General features: G+C 39.3%; 1 long non-coding RNA gene across 1 annotated transcript in view; it reads right to left on the bottom strand.

Annotated features, from left to right (window-relative positions):
- Positions 1-10,042: 10,042 nt before the first annotated feature.
- LOC138760346 (uncharacterized) overlaps positions 10,043-19,760 on the bottom strand; it is a 52,930-nt gene continuing 43,212 nt past the window's right edge. Inside the window, exons 2-3 of the long non-coding RNA XR_011355554.1 lie at positions 11,674-11,715; positions 10,043-10,313 (exon numbers count right to left, since the gene is read on the bottom strand). This is a non-coding gene — a long non-coding RNA (uncharacterized lncRNA). The remainder of the gene's footprint in view (positions 10,314-11,673; positions 11,716-19,760) is intronic.

Raw genomic sequence — 19,760 nt, 5'->3', positions numbered from 1 at the left:
AAAGGGAAAAGTTCAGGTCATACCCAATCAGTACCTCATACACTGCTTCTTGTCTTGGGACAAGTGCAGATGGTGCCTTCCTTGTCAGAGCCTTCGCAGTTTCACACCCAGAAGATATCATCCAATGACATTTTAAGTCAGACCAGAGAACTGAGCAAATTAGCATCTTAGCATTTCTATGCCTGCTGAACCACGTGGTCTTAGTTACATAACAATAATAGGTAAAGGAGGAAACTGCCAATACCTTACAAGGATATTACAATTATATCTTAAATATTAATCCTAAATTTCCATTCTATCATGTAAGCACGTCATTTATTTTCTCTATTTTTCTTGTCTTAGCTATTTTTGGCAGAAAATTAATGTTTAATGCGCTTAACAATGAAAGGAAATAATGAATTGAGGAGCAGTGAAGAACAAATAGGTGGGTCAGCAGCATTGTGAGGATGGGGATAACAAAAAAAAATGGCTGCAGCATTGTACTGTACTTATGGTACAGGCACAACTTCAGTAAACCCAAAGGGACATCAGGATCCCAGCTAACCCATGATGCATTGTGTTTTTTCCCCTTCATAACTTCAACATATTTACAACCTTTTCCATCATAAATCATAGGATATTCTTCATGTTAGTGATGGGCTTTATTGTTTAGATTACTATTGGTTTAAAATGACCACTGAGACAGGATGGCCATTCCTTCTCTGTTGGTAAGTCTGAAGACGACAAGGAGCTTGGGCAAAAGAACTATGGCCACTCGCAGGAAAACTGGTGCGTATGTGCAGCAATATATCTTGTAATTGTGGGCAGGACAGTTGCCATAGTAATTAGCACAACGCCTTTACAACACCGGTGATTGGGACCGGGTTTCAAAGCCCACACTGTCTGGAAGAAGTTTGTTCGTTCTCCCCAAGTCTGCGTGGGTTTTTAATGGGGGCTCCAGTTTCCTTCCCATCATTCAAAACCTATCGGGGGAGGTGTAGGTTAATTGGGTGTAAATTGGGTGGCATGGACTAGTGGGCCAAAATGGCCTGTATGTCTAAATTTTTTAAAATAAATGTAAATTTAATTAGTTAATTAATGACGGAGCAGAAGCCCGCTGGGTCAAAGAATACACCTGCTCGATCTGGAATGCCTCATTTGTCAAGAATTGTAAGGATAATGAGTTATTGTAACATAGGTTGTGCAATATGCAAATGCCCCAAAATTATCACCTGCTGCAGCCAAACAGGTACTTGTAAAGAAAAACTATTATTGTAAACTAATTGTATTAAATTAAAAGAGTCAGTAGCTGTGTACTTAATCCCTCTGAATCAAAAGGTTGTGAATACAATTTCATTTACCCGAGAGCAAAGATTTGGGCTACTCCTTCAAGAAATGCTTCAGGCAACTAACCACAGATGAATATAAAGGATCCTTGAATTTAAAGAGAGTGTCTTTTTTTTATTTTTTATTTTTTTATTTTTCACACTTTGAACCATATTAATCAAAATACACACAAACATTTCCCTCTTGAATATACACAGTGTCATTTTCTCCCCTTTTCCCCCTCCCTTCCCTCCCTCCTTCCCACCCCCCTCCAAACCCACTAAATGTTCAACATATACAATACAATAAACCCATTAAACAATGTCATCACACAATGAAAATAAACAAGAAAATTGTGTCAACTACTTTTACACACTGGGTCAGTTCATTTTGTCTTCTTCTCATTCTATCATTTTAGGGGGTGGAGGTCCGCGGTAGGCCCTCTCTGTTGTGTTCCATGTGCGGTTCCCAAATTTGTTTGAATAATGTGACTTTATTTTTTTTAAATTATATGTTATTTTTTCCAATGGAATACATTTATTCATTTCCATGTACCATTGCTGTACTCTCAGGCTCTCTTCTGATTTCCAGGTTGATATTATACATTCTTTTGCCAGAGCTAAGGCTATCATAATAAATCTTACTGCATTGTTTAATTTTATCCCTCAATTTACAAAATCAGATTATACATGCACAAATAGACTTTATTTTCTACATTAAGATCATAACTACATTTTAAAAGTACTTCACTAGGTGTGAAAGCATTATATAAATTGAAAGAACCCCCTGAAAAGTTCCCTTCTAAAATCAGATTTTTTATTATTTTGAAAAGAAAAATGAGACTTAATTTTTTTAACTGAACTGAATAAGAAAGTTATGTACGTACGTAATTTTACTTTGATTTACCACAGTTACAATTTATTCAATTGTGCTGTGCAGATTCCAAGACTCAACATTAGCTCCAAATTTTGAAAATATCAAAGATAGTTTTAGAGCTTTTTGAGTCATTATTAAAAATCTAATCATTAAGGGATGAAAGAAATGTATAAAGTGTGCGTGCGTGCGTGCGTGCGTGCGTGCGTGCATGCGTGCATGCGTGTGTGTGGGTGTGTGCGTGTGTGCATGTGCGTGTGCGTATGCGTGTGCGTGTGCACGCGTGTGTCTATGTGTGCGTGTGCGTGCGCGTGTGTGTGTGCGCGCGCACGCGCGCGTGTGTGTGTGCGCGTGTGTGTGTGTGCGCACGTGTGCGTGCGTGTGTGTGTGTGTGCATGTGTGTGTGTGCGCGCGTGCGTGTGTGTGTGCGCACTCGCGTGTTTGTGTGTGCGCGTGTGTGTGTGCGCGCGCGCGTGTGTGTGTGCGCGTGTGTGTGTGTGCGCGCTCGTGTGTATGTGTGTGTGTGTGTGTGCGTGTGTGCGTGCGTGTGTGTGTGTTCGCGCGCGCGCATGTTTGTGTGTGTGTGCGTGTGTGTGTGTGTGTGTGTGTGTGTGTGTGTGTGTGTGTTTGTGTGTGTGTGTGTGTGTGTGTTAGTATCACACACAGATGCCGAATTCTGTCACCTAGAATCAAAAGGAGTGCCAAAAATTCTGTTTTCCAAGCATTAAAACTATGCTATTGAAACTCTTTTACATATATTTATTTTAACTGAGGTCTGATGATATGACTGCACAATCAATACTTTATTATTGTTATTGATCTGGAAAACAGAATTTTTGGCACTCTTTTGATTCTAGGTGACTGAATTCGGCATCTGTGTGTGATGCTCAAGTATGCAAAACAAATCTCCTGTTAGGGAACGAGATAGGTCAGGTATCTGAGGATAATGTTGGAGAACAAATTGGGTCTAGTGATCACAACTCTGTTAGTTTTAGGGTAGTTTTAGGGAAGAGGAAAGAAGGGCCTAAAGTTGAGGTTCTGGATTGGAGAAAAGCAAATTTCAAAGGAATAAGAATGGATTTGGGGAGTATTGAGTGGGACATGAATTTTTCAGGAAATGATATAAATGAAAAATGGAGAATATTCAAAGAAGAAATTTTGAGAGTGCAGAGTAGATATGCCCCAGTGAGCATCAAAGCAAAGGCTGGAAGTCATAGGGAGCCTTGGTTTTCGAGGAATATTAGAAATTTGGTTAGGAGAAAGAGGGAGCTGTACAAGAGGTATAAACAGCAGGGTGCTGAGAAATTGAAAGAGGGCTACAAGGAGTGTAGAAAAAGAAATAAATTAGAAAGGCCAAAAAGAGGCACAAAGAGGCTTTGGCAGGCAGAGTAAGAATAAATGCAAAGGGTTTCTATAGGTTCATTAAAAGTAAAAGATTAGTGAGGGATAGAATTGGACTCCTTGTAGATAGGGAGGGTAGGCTGAGTGAAAAGTCAGAGGAGATGGGGAAATTTTAAATGATTTCTTTTCCTCAGTAATCATTAGGGAAAAAAATATTGCACCAGTTGAAGTAAAGAAAAATAGTGGGGAGGTCATGAATCATTTAAGGATAATCAAGGAGGTAGTGATGGCAGTGTTAAAAAAGATAAAGGTGGACAAATCTCCAGGTCCAGACAAAGTATTCCCAAGGACACTCAAGGAGACTAGTGTACAGACAGTGGGGCCATTAACAGAGATATTTAGGATGTCACTGGTCACGGGGGTAGTGCCAGATGATTGGAGGGTGGCTCATGTTGTTCAGCTATTTAAGAAAGGGTCCAAATGTAAGCCTGGAAATTATAGACCTGTGAGTCTGACGTCTATGGTGGGCAAGTTGATGGAAAGTGTTCTGAGGGATGGCATTTACAAATATTTGGAAGTACAGGGATTGATAGATAGCAGTCAGCATGGTTTTGTTAGGGGTAGATCATGCTTAATGAACCTTATAGAGTTTTTCGAGGGGGTTACAAAAAAGATTGATGAAGGGAAGGCTGTGGATATTGTCTATTTAGACTTTAGTAAAGCTTTTGACAAAGTTCCCCACAGGAGGTTCGGCAAAAAGGTGGAGGTATAAATTAGGAGGTAGTGAAATGGATTTAGCAATGGTTGGATGGGAGGTGTCAGAGAGTAGTGGTAGAAAATTGTTTGTCCAATTGGAGGCCGGTGACTAGTGAAGTTCCTCAGGGATCAGTCCTGGGTCCACTATTGTTTGTTATATATATTAACGATCTGGAAGAAGGGGTGGTGAATTGGATAAGTAAGTTTGCAGATGATACAAAGATTGGTGGTATTGTGGACAGTGAGGAAGATTACCGTATCTTAAAACGAGATATCGGAAAGCTAGAGGAGTGGGCTGAGAAATGGCTGATGGAATTTAATACGGATAAGTGTGAAGTGTTGCATTTTGGAAAGGCAAATCTAAATAGGTCATATACATTGAATGGTAGACAATTGAGGAGTGCAGAGCAACAAAGGGATTTAGGAGTTATGGTAAATAGTACCCTCAAGGCTGAAACTCAGGTAGATGGTGTGGTGAAGAAGGCATTTGGAATGTTGGCCTTCATAAATCAGAGTATTGAATTCAAGAGTTGGGATGTTATGATGAAATTGTACAAAGCATTGGTGAGGCCAAATTTGGAATACTGTGTGCAGTTTTGGTCACCAAATTATAGGAAAGATATAAACAAAATAGAGAGAGTGCAGAGAAGGTTCACGAGAATGTTGACAGGATGTCAGGGTTTGAGTTACAGAGAAAGGTTGAGCAGCCTGGGGTTTTTTTCTCTGGAGCGTAGAAGATTGAGGGGGGATTTGATGGAGGTGTTCAAGATTTTAAAAGGGACAGAGAGTGTCAACGTGGATAGGCTTTTTCAATTAAGAGTGGGGGATATTCAAATCAGAGGCCATGGTTTGAGATTGAAGGGGGAAAATTATAAAGGGAACATGAGGGGAAATTTCTTCACTCAAAGGGTGGCTGAGATGTGGAATAAGCTTCTGGCGAAGGTGGTTGAAGCAGGGATGTTATTTACATTTAAGGAAAGACTGGATAATTACATGGAAGGGAGAGGATTGGAGGGGTATGGACCAGGTGCTGGTCAGTGGGACTAGGAGTGTGAGGATTTGTTCCGGCATGGACTAGTAGGGTCAAACTGGCCTGTTCTGTGCTGTCCATGCTTATATGGTTATATGGTAAATAACACAGATAAAAACTAGTGAACTTCAGTTGTGCACAGATGGTACCCTGAAAAGTAGCATGTCTGCCTGTGTTGAAGCGGCCAGGACTGAGTTTTCTCATTTTTATTTCAATTTGTCACAATTCTCAAATCTTTTTGACGACATAAACAAGTATGACAGGTTTTTTTGAGTTAGAAATCTATTTTAAGTTGAAAATAACGTAAAAAAAAAATCACGCCAACTCCTGTGATTCACAAGAAGTTTCTGACGTGCCTTAAAGCAACCCATTTTGGATCGTAATGATTGACAGTGAACCTTGAATATGTGAATTTAATGATCTTTTCCATACATTCTTAGGATGTAGATGTTAATGGCAAATTAGAATGAATTGCCCAACCCTTGTTGTCTTACCTATAATTTAATGCAATTGAATGGCTTACAGGGCCAATCCTGTGGGCATTTAAGGGTCAACCATGTTAATATGTTGGGTCAGAGCCACATGAACACTGATAGAGTAGGACAGTAGGTTTCCCTTTCCTGAGGGCATTTATGAATGATAATCCAACCGCTCAGAAGCACAGAATTATAGAAGGATGCAGCATAGAAGAGGCTATCTCTGCAGCATCTTTCTGCTGGCATTTTGGCCAAACTGATTCTGTGCAGTTTAAACCTACTGAATCAAGGAACACATGCTACTCCAAACCATAGAGTGGATCATGCAAGACATGTGGGAGGCCATTGGAGGTGCTGCTGAAGAAGGTAGAGATGTGCAAAATGGGTTGGCATCGCGGTTAGACTGAGAGTTAACCCTTCAGATCCATGCTCCTGATGATCTTACTGTCAAATATAAGATCGCAGGTGAATAAAATGGATTAACTGAGGCTCCATCTGAACCAGAGAGAACTACAGAGCTGCTGTGTTCTGATGATTACAGAAACGTGGCTTCAGGATACCATTCCAGACACAGCGATCCAGCTGGATGGCCTTTATCTCCTTCAGGGCAGATAGAGATGCTGCTGCTTCTGGAAAGACCTTGTGAGTTACGGATAATGATGCCTCCCTTCCAGACAAGCGGAACATCTTCTATGCACGGTTTGATCAGAAGAACAAGATAATGCTGAAAAAAACTCTGTGTCCCCCAATGAACAGGCCTCCTGCATAGCTATAGCCGAGGTGGAGCCTCCATCTACTGGGATTGTTGTCTGAACAGGGCATGCAAAATCATTGAGATTCCCTTCCACCCTGCATAGATCATCTTTTAGTTGCTGCCATCAAAAAAGAGATACAGGAATATTAGAACCTTCACTACCAGTCTGAGGAACAGCTTCTTCCCTCAGGGAGTGAGAATGCTGAATGAACTGCTCACACCATGACTCTCATATTCATGAAACAATATTTATTTATTTATTTTAATGTATGAATACTTGTCCTGCATATGTATTGTTGTCTGTCTAATTCTTATGTCTAGTTGCATGTCTCCGTGTTTTGCACTCAGAACCGGAGTACTCTGTTTTATTGGGTCGTACTTGTGCAATCAGATGACAATAAACTTGATTTGACTGGCTAACTTGTTCCATTATGCTGCAGTTTTATAGCAGTCTCACAATTTTTCCCTTCAATTATTTATTCAATTCCCTTTTGAAAATAACTTGTAGTGGCGTACAGTGGCTACAAACTCTTGAATCTATTCTAAACATGGTTTCAGGCAGTGCATTTTATGACTGAACAAGTCGTGGTATTAAAAAATACATCTTGGCTTGGCTAAATCAGTTTCTTTTGTGGATTATCTTTAAATCTGTGCTTTCCTGTTACTGATCTATTTTCCTCTAGGTGCAATTTCTTGTATCTTAATCTATCCAAACCTTTCAAAATTTTGAATACTATAATGCATGTAAGAGTGGTTATAACTGATTTAAGGTGTTACTTCATTCAGAAGGTGGTGAGTCTTTGGAAATCTCTATCCCAGAGGACTGTGGATGCTCATTGGCTGAGTTTATTCACAACAGAGATCCATGTATTTATGAATATTTAGGGTATCAAGGGATATGGAGGTAGTGCAAAAAAGCAAGGCTCCGGTCAATCTGATTTACTTCAGGTTACATAAAAATGGCCAGAGACATCGTGTGTTTGCATTTGTTATTTATATATTATATACATACATTTTATTTATTTATATATATATTAAATTTTGTGTGTGTGTGTGTGTGTGTGTGTGTGTGTGTGTGTGAATATATATATATATATATATATATATATATTATATATGGTAACCTATGACCATGTCCTCCTTTGGAATGGCCACCCTAGTTTCAGGCCTAAGTAACTTCAGATACTTCATCAATGATCTTTCTTCCACCACCAGGACAGAAGTGAAGATTATGTCAATTCAATTCTGGACCCCTCAGCAAATAAAGCAGTCCACACAGACTGATGTGACAAGTACGAGTCATGCCACAAAAATGCAAGGTAATGACCATCTCTGACAAGGAAAAATCTAATTACTAAGGTTTGACATTGCTGAGTTTGCATTATCAACACCCTTGACCAGAAGCTCAGCTGCACCAGATACATACCAAAAGCAGGTTAGAGTTTGAGTATACTGACAAAATACCTCATCTCCTGACAGTCCAAGATGTCCCATCATCTATAACTCAAGCACAAATCCCGAGGTAAATGAATTACTCTCCATGAGTGCAGTACCATAAATTCAAGTGGATCAATAAAATCCTGGGGAAAGCATCCTGTTTGATTTGCACCCCATCAACCATCCTAAAAAATGTATTCCCTTCATTGATGCACAGTGGGTGCAGTGAATTTAGTCTAAAAACAAGGCACTGCAGTTAGAGAGTGGGATTTGGGCCAATTGTAGGTAAGTGGGAAGAGCTCAGAGAGGCAAATTGATCAACATGGATGAGTGGGATAAAAGAGCCTATTTCTGTGCTATTTAACTCTATGAATCAATGACTCTAGTTATTCATCCAGGCTAAACTGACAGCATCTCCCAAACCCACCACCTGTACCACAAAGAAGGCCCACAGGAATACAACCACCTGTGGTGAAAGAAAAAGTAAAGCATGCACAAAGATGGACAGAGCTCTCTTGGAAAGCCCAGATGGCCTAACACTGCTCCTAATTCTTCAAGTCATTTTCTTATCACGTGACTGTCACACCACCAGACAAAACAGTCTTTCTCCGGACCATGGTGTACACATACACACAGAATACATTTCTCATAAGTCAACACATAATAATCACATGCTTAAAAAATATACAAAATAAATATGTTTGAATAATTTACTCAATTTCATTTGTCAGTAACCCAAGGTTCATCAATCTCACATTTCCCAGTCTGGAAGTCCTGATTTTGAAGCTTCTGTACCTAATTTCTGACAAGCTTTATTTAAGCATTGCTCTCGGTGAATGTCATCAAAGAGGAAAAGGAGACCTCACTGGTCTTCCTGACTATTTTAATTATCCTCTGTATTGACTTTGGGTCCGATTCTTACTTTATTATCTATTTACAGAATGATTGCATCATGTGATTAATGACATGATGATAGAAAGTTCCAAAAAAAAGATATGAGACCAGTCCTTGAAGATCTCACCTGTTTTGAGTACCTTGTCTGTGTAATTTTCTGCCCACACTGAAAATGGACTTATTGGACCTTATGAATCCAGAGAAAGCAAAGAGCCCACAATGACCCTTAACAAATCTACAAAAACAAACTACAGCTTTTCAAATCTTCCCACATATCTGAAATCTCTATTCCTTGAATTGTACTAGTCTATACTAGGTCTTGGTATTCTCCCCAAAATACCATAGCCAGAATTCACCTCAACAAAAGAGCTACAGCAGAGAAAACAGCTACAATCTAGCCCTTATCATTAATTTTGCCATAATTAATGAAACTAATTTTCCAAAGTTTATCTATTAAAAGCCTGGGACCTCCTTGGTTCCTGCTCCAAATTTAAAATTGTGTATTTTAATTTTTACTGCCCCTCCAACCAAAAGAGGTAATTTATTTTCCTCTCTATATCTGGGCATTTCCCCAATTTCTATCCTCCACAGGTTTACTATCCTCTTCCTAATTGCTTACTTTAGTTCCAAGTTTTGGGTCATCTGGAAACAGTGGCATTTACTAATTTTTTAAAGAAAATTCATGCAGCTATGGGGGAATTTGATCTCGTGCCCATGTGAAGTATGAACCCAGTCATCTGATTACTTGTCCATTAATTTAAACACTGTTCTTTTGATCTATTACCAAAAAATGAATTAGTCTTAGCTGATAAAACTCAGTTAATTTACCACTATATTTTTTTTTTCTGAAGAAGACAAAACCAGTTACAGTTGAAAATGTATTGCACAACCATATCACATGAAGTGAAGTGAAACATTCTGAAAAAAAAAGAATTTTAGATTGGGAAAATGAAGTTCAGTGGGACAATGTTGGCACTTGAGCATAAACATTGACATGGATTTGGTTGGTTAAATGGATTAGCTCTATAAGTGAATAAATCCTGTTACAGTATGATAGGATCCAGAATACTTTGTTAAATGATAAAGTAGTAGCTGTGAGATTTTATGACAGGATTGAAATTGTGCTGGATATTGGGCTTGCAATATCCCATCATGTGAAGTGCTCACATGATAATATTTTATTAGTGTTTGTTATAGGTCTGATGATGTCATTGCCTGTTTAACAACACTTTAAATTCAAAGCAGGACATACTGAAGCATATTATTCCCATCCTTTGACCACTGTGAGTCACTTAACCTTCCTGGCAAGACCATGTATTATTTGCAATGTTTGTTCTGTATCCTTGACATTTACTCACAACTTCTACAAGTTGCTGCTTCACATACTGGAGGTACAGATCGTGACCTCAAGATGCCACCTAATCATGTCTGTCATCAAAGGTATCTGCTGAAATGAATCATACTCAATTTTAGGAGTTTAATCAAAGCAGATACTTTCTTTCTTCAATCGCCTTTTTTTTTTATTTTTCACACCATAAATCACATTAGCCATGATATACACTTTTTCTTTTTCACACATATACAGTGACTTTTTCTCCCCACCCCCCCCCCCCTCCTCCCAAGCCACCCCCCCACCCCCCCCCCCTCATCCATTTTAGGTATACGATCTAGGTTGCATTAAGCCAGTCAGACAATGTTGTCATTCAACAAAAATACACCAGAAATTCTACTGAGTCCATTCTTTTCGTTCCTTCTCCTTCCATCAACTTAGGTAATGTTTGTCCCCGGTAGGTTTTCGCTATTGTATTTAATGTAAGGCTCCCATACTTGTTTGAATATTTGACCAGGAATTCTACATTGCTATCTGAGAACCTTGTGAAACAGTCCTTATTGTCAATCTCCTCTCTGAGTTGAGCAGTCAAATGGTGTGTGTGTGTGTGTGTGTGTGTGTGTGTGTGTGTGTGTGTGTGTGTGTGTGTGTGTGTGTGTGTGTGTGTGTGTGTGTGTGTGTGTGTGTGTGTGTGTGTGTGTGTGTGTGAGTATATAAGAGACACACAGCATGGTAACAGATCATTTTGGCCCACAGGTCCATGCCCTCCAAATGATACTGCATTAAACTACAACCCCCAGTACTTTTTACTTTTTGAATGGTAGGAGGAAACCAGAGCCCCTGGAGAAAACCCACAAAGGCATGGAGAGAACATACAAACTCCCACACAGACACTGAGAGAACGTACAAACTCCCACACAGACACTGAGAGAACGTACAAACTCCTTATGGGAAGTGTGGGTCTTGAACTCCAGTCTGCTCCCAATCGCTAGTGCTGTAATGGCGTTTCACCCACCATTATGCTGACCATGGTAGTGTGTGTAGTTGATTAAAGCACACAACCAAATGAGTTCAATTGTAAAATTGTTGATGCTTTAAATCAGTGATTCTCAACCTTTTTCTTTCCACTCACATACCACTTTAGGTATTCCCTCTGCCATAGGTGCTCTGTGATTAGTAAGGAATTGCTTAAGATGATATGTGGATGAAAAGAAAAAGTTTAAAAAACACTGCTTTAATAGTGTCGAATGTTACAAGCCCAAAGGATCCCAAAATCTAGCAGCAATAGATATTCACCACAACAAATGGTTATTTAAATAAAAGTAATTTTTAATTAACTTTAAACATGAATATAGAATCAAACTTTAACTTATCTCTATACTTAACTAACCCAAATTAACCCCCTTCTAATTCTCAGCACACATGTATGTAATGTGTGTGTAAATTTAAGAAAAGTTATTTAGTTCACAGTTCTCACCTCTCCTTCTTCCAAGTTTTCTGGATGCAGGCAATTCTTATACTGTGAACAGAATTTAACATGTATAAAGTTAACCAGGCTTTGGTGCTCAAAAGGCAAATGTTTATTTTTCAGGAAGGTTCTTGTAGGGTTTATTTGTTGTTCCAGGATTTCTACAACTGAGGTACCACCATTAGTCACCTCAATGTCTCGCTGATGAAACTTGCCCCATTAGGATTCTCCAGATGATAACCTCTTTCTTTCAGGCTACTACAAAGTTCCTTTCTGTTCCACATTCCAAGAGAAACATCAGACAGATAGCACTTCCAGCCATCCACTGCTCTAGAGCTTTCTGTTTCAACAAGCTTCCTGGCTTGCACTGTTCAGTTGTTTTCAGTGTCACACACACTAGCTGAGAGAGCTTCTTGAACTTGTCTTCTCTCTCTCTCTCTCTCTCTCTCTCTCTCTCTCTCTCTCTCCAACTGCCAGTAAGCCCATGTGACTCTCTCACTTGCAGAAACCCCCACCTTCTTCAGCAAACAACAGGAGTTATCTTTCTGCTCCCATCTGTTGTCTTAAATACACAAAACCCAGGTGTGACCTTTCTGTGAGCACACTGTAGATAATTTTAAATAGCCAGTTTGTCTCCTCCAAACAATGGTCTATTCATTTCATGATGTAATTTCAATTAGCACCTACTTGTGAAATTTGCATAAAATTCTCCATAGTTTTTGCAATATTCCTGAATATTAATACTTCAGTCTTTCAAATAAGATCTGTTTTAAAATGTGTGTATATATGTAACCCACTAATCTTACCAAATTCCTCCCAATATTTATCCATTACACTAATTGACTCGTTATGTGCATGGTTTCATAGAACCAAAGGAAATGGGACAATGACAATTTTTCTCAAGCAAAATATTTCAGTATCAATTGGGTCTAGAGCAGTGATTCTCAACTTTCCCTTTCCATCCATGTACCACCTTAAGCAATCCCTTACTAATCACAGAGCATGACCAGGTTGAATGCAAAAATGTCCCTATATCTTGACTGCACTGAAAACATAAATTAGATAATTCAGATTTAATTAATTTATTTTTTGCAGAATAAGATAGAGCTGATACGAAAACTTTATATTGCACCAGCCTATACGTAACATTGATTGTATTGCTCATGCTGTCCCTACACAGGTCAGACTAGCAAAATGGATCAATTTCTTTACTTAAATCTGATTTCCATCTCTCTCAGCCCTTGTCTGGGGGCTTCTGCCTGAAGTAAAGAATACATTTTTTTGGAATAAACTTCTTTGTGATCTTCTTTCAAACCTGAGACTCTATTTCCATACATTGCAGTAAGGTAAGTGCTGGACTAATTTATCCCTTAAATAAGATCTTAACTAAAGCTAGCAGAAACAGTATGTGTTTAAAATTCCAAATATATTCCCGGTTCGTTCAAATATCATAAATTGTCACTGTTCAAAACAATCTTCTATATATTTAACCCCATTCTAAGGCCAAGTTTCTAGAATTTTATTATCAATTGTTAACATAATTTAATTATTTTGACCTAGGGGTGTTTTGGATGAGATGCCTCCCCTAACATCAATTTGACGATTGAGTTTATTCCAAATTGTAATAATGTGCTTTAGTAAGGGGGCTTCCTTAGGACCAAATATTAATTTAGAATTCAATTTATATATTACATTTTCTGTTATCTTCTCACCAACCTTATGCAGTTCCAATTTTACCCAAGAAGACTTGTCTCCTCTGTCAAAGAGGGAGGTGATGAACTCCATTTCAGTTGCCCAATTATATATTTTTTAATGTCTGGGAGCTTTAATCCTCCCAGTTCGTAATTCCAGGTCAATTTATCGTAGAGACTCTGGGAAACTCACACTTTCACAGAAACTTTCTAATATATTTATTTAAATTCTGAAAGAATCATTATGGTACAAAAGCTGCTAGGTTTTGGAAAAGATATTGTAATTTAGGCAATATATTCATTTTTGTATGATTGACCCTTCCAATCAAAGTAATTGGAAGAGTTATCTATTTATTTAAATCATCTTCAATTTTCCGAAGCAATGGAAGATAGTTCAACTTATATAAATTCTGTAAGATATTATCTATCTTAATACCTAAATATTTTATATTATTAAGCGGCCACTTAAATTGAGATCCTCTTTTAACATTATCATAATTCCCACCTGTAAGTGGCATAAATTAACTTTATAACCTGCGGAAGTCCTGATTAAATCTCTATATTATGAGCCTAATGCAAAAGTAATCACTAATGGCCAAAGCTCATTAGTGTTCCCATTGTCGAGATCTAGTAGAAAAGGTTGACCATTATCTTCAGCCCTTTTCGTCCTGGCTATCGTACTGTTAGTGGAACCTATTAACCAAGATCCAGGCATAAAAGGCTTCAGTGTTAACCAGGAAGAACATAAAATCAATCTATTTGCTGACGTTGTTCTGATATATCTGACAGACCCAGAGAGTTAATTACAAAAATTGCAGTCTGAATGGGATTTTCTTCATATCGCTACCTTTAAATTTGAAGGTCTTACCAAATCTTTGTGTTGTTAAATAGTGAATTGTGCATCATACAATATCCATTCAAACCCAGACAGAACTTCAATATGAACTTTCCAATCAGATGGTTACAATAAATAACAAATAAACAATAAATAAGATGGTTACAATAAATAAGAAATTAATGGTTAAGTTTTACCTTATCTGAATTTTGATAACTCTTTCTTGCTTATTCAAGTTAGTGTGGTTATTTAGATGTTACTGCAGTTTGTATTAGGTTGTTTCATTGTCATTGTATTGGAATTATGGTGCAGCAGGTCCGAATCTCATCAAGAAAATATGTTGTATTGGGCAGTACCTCAGGATAGAGCTTGACTTGCTTCTGATGCTTCTGTAGGTCCTAAGGTGGTTGAAGAAGTCTTTGAGGGATCTGATGACTCCCTGAGATGGACAGATGCAGAAATGAGGCACTTTGAGAAAATGCTTGAAATATTGTGTGATCTTTCTACTACTTACAATTGAGGTGTTTTGGAGACTTGCACAACTGACAATAAGCATTTCAACATATTGTAGAACTATTGTGGCCATGGGTGGCTGGCGACTTGCGGTCCAAGGCTGCGGGCTGTTGACAGCTTGCAGTGGAAGGATCCACAAAGGTGGCTGGCTGCTGGTGACTTGCAGTTGAAGGAAGACACAGACTGTGGGCTGCTCGAGACTAGCTCACAGGAATCAAATATCGTGTCTGGGATTCGAGAGGATGCTGAGGGCAAGAAGGTCTTCCAAAGGGCTCAGGCGCCGATATCTTCTTGATTGTATCGAAAGTATGGGCATGGAGGCCGGGCTGTTAATAGTTTGAAAAGGAGACAGCACAGCTGCAAAGGCTGGAGGTGAATCCACCAACACTTAGTGTTTCTGAAGGGACACACTTTTGGTTCTCTTTCTCCTACAGTTAAGGATGCTGGGCAATGCTCATGACAACACTTTGTTTGCCTTATGGCAGACAAAAGTGGAAGTATATTACATTTTTATGTATCACTAGCAGGATACCCGGCGTTGTCTGTGAAATAAAACACTCAGTTGTTGACTGCATGTTTGAAACAAAATACCCAAAAAAACTTCATGGTTATTCTGCATAATTAATGTCAACTGAGTAATTGAATACAGCATTTAGCAGGTCAGCTGCAGTAAATGGTGTTGCTCTTCAGCTGGTGGCTTTTGCTCACATTACTTGGATTCTTGCTTGTTCTTCCTCAGCAGACTCTTGTCAGCTCATGGAATGCCTGGTGGCATCAGCACTGAGGTGGGCTTGGCATTCCATTGTTCCTCAATTTCCTGCTGTCTGCTCCTTGTTTGTCTGGAGGCCTGAAAACTGAGGCAGGCCTGGTGTTGCTATACAGTTTCCCACTGCCTACCCCTTGCCTGTCTGGAGACCTAAGAACTAAGACGAGCATATCACTGCTGTTCTGTTTCCTGCTGCCTGCTCCTTGCATGTCTGGAAGCATCAGCAGTGAGATGAGACTGATATTCCTCTGCTGTTTCCTTTGTCTAAATCTACGGACTTGTTAAGAGCTTCTGGAAATGTTGCTTTGTTTCTTTGGGCCCCATGTTGAACTGGGTTTAGCCACATATTTTTATTCTGAATGTACATTGATGCACAGCACTGTAACTGATTGAGGTGTCCCTGGTGCAAGTTCAATTCTTTAAAAACTTTTGAACATCATATGACCTTAAAGGTTAAATTCAATGTGGTCATGACATTCAGCATCAAATGGTACCACAATTATAGTAAATAGTAATGCAAGTCAGTGCTAGTAAATACTTGTATACCAACAGAAAAGAAAGTCAGTACAAGCTGGTCAAAGAACACTTTTGAACTGCATACGACCTTAAAGGTTAAATTCAATGTGGTCATGACATTCAGCATCAAATGGTACCACAATTATAGTAAATAGTAATGCAAGTCAGTGCTAGTAAATACTTGTATACCAACAGAAAAGAAAGTCAGTACAAGCTGGTCAAAGAACACTTTTGAACTGCATACGACCTTAAAGGTTAAATTCAATGTGGTCATGACATTCAGCATCAAATATTACCTCTACTGAACCTTCTTGGATATTTCTAGTAAGCTCCATATTGATTTGCATGGAGAACAGACAAACAGACATACATGCACAAATATATATTAGATTACATGACAATACAAGAAACTTTGAACATTGAACCTTGAAGTATGATCAACACAAGCTCTATAAAATCCTCCAAATCCATTGGTGGGATATGTGAACTAATATCAGATACTTCTCCCAGAGCAATGTGGTCAATATGAAGTCTCTGAACACACTTAATCAGCTCCGAGGGTGATGTACACCTCACATAACACTCCTGATATGTGTTCAACTCCAAGTTCCAACACAGCAAGTGATTTTCAAGAGAATAGAAAATATTTCTAACATGTTCACGGAGCCTCATGCCAAAAATATAATGTCTTCAAGGGAATCTCAGGCCCATGAATCGAAGAAGACACTGAGCACTTCAAGTGTTTGTAAAAGTAGCTTGTGAAGGTCAAGAAGTGGAGAACATTTGTAAATGTTTTAACATAGTGGTCAGGTTCCTGGAGTATCAATTCAATTGTCCTGAGACAAATCCCATCCTTGCAAGTAATATAATTATATAAATCTGGTAATGTGTGAGCTTGCAATTGTCCACCTAGAGAAAAGGCTCATATCCTTAATCATAAAACAATGGTCTGCCAGACAGTCCCACCCATTGGTGCTTGGCAGAGTGAAGAAGCAGCAAGTATTGAGGAAAGATGTCCTGATGACCAGCTGTGGAGTCATGGCGCAGAGGAGATGGCTGAGAACTGATGTTTGCCTTTTGTAAGAAAGACATTTATTCAACAGATCATAGCTTGATTCCAGATTTGATGACAATATCAGCATTGAATCTGGTGCTGTGAGGCAACTGCACTACTAGGTGCATTATGCTGTGGTCTTTGCAATGTAGAAGGAAACTGATGCATTCAGATGAAACCTGTGCAAACTCTACATACAAAGTCATAGTGTGAATAGAGTCCAAAACTTTGGAGCAATGTGACAGCAGTCTTAACTATTGATTAACTATGGCACCACCAATTATTTTCACAAGCTTTTGGGTTATTTTAGTGATATATTAACAAAAAAATGAGTATTAGCCATCCTTTCTGACGTTCCTGATAGGCTTTCATATTGGAAACTATATCATCAACCATTTTTACTCAATGCACTCCCAAGGTTTTGTAGACTCTGTTTAGGAAAATAAAGTGTAGCAAAAAGACAATAGACAATAGACAATAGACAATAGGAGCTGGAGTAGGCCATTTGGCCCGTAGGGCCAGCACCGCCATTTTAGATCATGGCTGATCATTACCATCAGTACCCCTTTCCAGCCTTATCCCCATAACCCTTAACTCCGTTACCCACAAGAGTCTTATCTAACTCTCTTTTGAACATAGTCAGTGAATCTGCCTCTACCACCCTCTGTGGCAGAGCATTCCACAGATTCACACTTCTCTGGGTAAAAAAATGCTTTCTCATCTCCGTCCTAAAGGGCCTACCCTGTATTCTTATACTATGCCCTCTAGTCCTCGTCTCCCCCATCATTGGGAACAAGTAATCAGACTTCACCTTGTCTATCCCCCTGATGATTTTGTATACCTCAATCATGTTCCCCCTCATCCTTCTAAACTCCAATGGATACAAGTCCAGTTTTTCTAGCCTTGCTGCATATGACAACCCTACCATCCCTGGAACTAACCTTGTAAATCTGCGCTGCACACCCTCTATAGCTAGTATGTCCTTCCTCAAGTTTGGAGACAAGAACTGGACGCAATACTCCAGGTGGGGTCTCACCAGGGCCCTGTATAACTGCAGAAGGGCGTCTCTGTTCCTATACTCCAATCCCCTCTTTATGAAAGCCAACATTCCATTTGCCTTCTTCACAGCTTTCTGAACCTGCATGCTAGCCTTCAGTGACCGGTGAACAAGTACACCCAGATCCATTTGCACTTCCCCACTCCCTAGCTTGTCTCCATTTAAATAATACTCAGCTTTACTATTACTTCCCCCAAAATGAATAACCTCACATTTGTTCACATTGAAATTCATCTTCCATTTAGCCGCCCACTCCCCCAGCCTGTCCAAGTCCCTCTGCATTTTCCTTACATCCTCCTCACACCCCACACCGCCACCCAGTTTAGTGTCATCTGCAAATTTGCTCATGTTATTTATAATCCCCTCATCCAAATCATTAACATAAATTACAAACAACTGAGGACCCAACACCGATCCCTGAGGCACTCCACTCGTCACATCCTGCCATTCTGAAAAAGACCCATTTACTCCAACCCTTTGTTTCCTATCTCTTAACCAATTTCCTATCCATGTCAGCACCTTACCTCCAATACTATGTTCCCTGATCTTGCCCACTAGACTCCCGTGCGGTACCTTATCAAAGACCTTCTGGAAGTCCAAATACACCACATCCACTGGCTCTCCCGAGTCCACCCTCTTTGTCACATCCTCAAAAAATTCCAGAAGGTTAGTCAAGCATGACTTACCCTTAAGGAATCCATGCTGAGTAGCCCTTATACTATTATTACTGACTAAGTGTTCTGCTATTTCTCCTTTTATGATGGACTCCAATATCTTCCCCACCACTGATGTCAGGCTAACCGGTCTATAATTTCCCGTTTTCTCCCTCCCTCCTTTCTTAAAAAGTGGCACCACATCAGCCACTCTCCAATCCTCAGGGACCTCCCCAGAATCTATGGAACTTTGGAAAATGTCGACCAGTGCCTCCACAATTTCCATAGCCACCTCTTTAAGCACCCTAGGATGCAGCCCATCAGGCCCTGGGGATTTATCAGCCCTCAGTCCCAACAATTTACTCATAACCTCCTGCTTCTGGATCCAGATATTCATTAGATCCCCGACCTCCCCAGTAAAGTTCCCCAAGTCTCTTGGTACCACATGACCACTACCCCCTAACTGACTATAACCTATATCCTCCTTGGTGAAGACAGTTGCAAAGTATTTGTTAAATTCCTCTGCCATCTCCTTGTTTCCGGTAATAATTTCACCCTTGCCCATTTTCAAAGGGCCAATTTTAGACCGAACCAATTTCTTCCTCTTCACATACTTAAAAAAGCTTTTGCTATCCTCCGCAATATTATCTGCTAATTTCCTCTCGTACTTCATGCTTGAACTATTTTATATAATAATCAAATAGTTTCTGGGAAATATTTATATTTGCCTTTCATATTTCTCATTCATTCTCTGGTCATTATCTTAACAACATTCCTTTGACATTTCAGGGCAAAGGTCATTCTGTTACTGGAACTAAATGACTTGAATAATTTAAATACATTAAATTTTCTCCTTCATCAGCAACATTTCCTTTTTTAAAAAAATTAATTGATCTAAAATTATCCCCCACTACCCTGCAAGACTAAAGGTACACACCAGTAAAGGATGAAATGTACTCTATGGATGTTGAGCTGCAGGCTCATGAAGCAATTTAAGGCCGGTACCTTGCA

Source organism: Narcine bancroftii, chromosome 1, assembly GCF_036971445.1.
Source record: "Narcine bancroftii isolate sNarBan1 chromosome 1, sNarBan1.hap1, whole genome shotgun sequence".
NCBI classification, from domain to species: domain Eukaryota; kingdom Metazoa; phylum Chordata; class Chondrichthyes; order Torpediniformes; family Narcinidae; genus Narcine; species Narcine bancroftii.
This window is presented reverse-complemented; position numbering and strand designations above follow the sequence as displayed.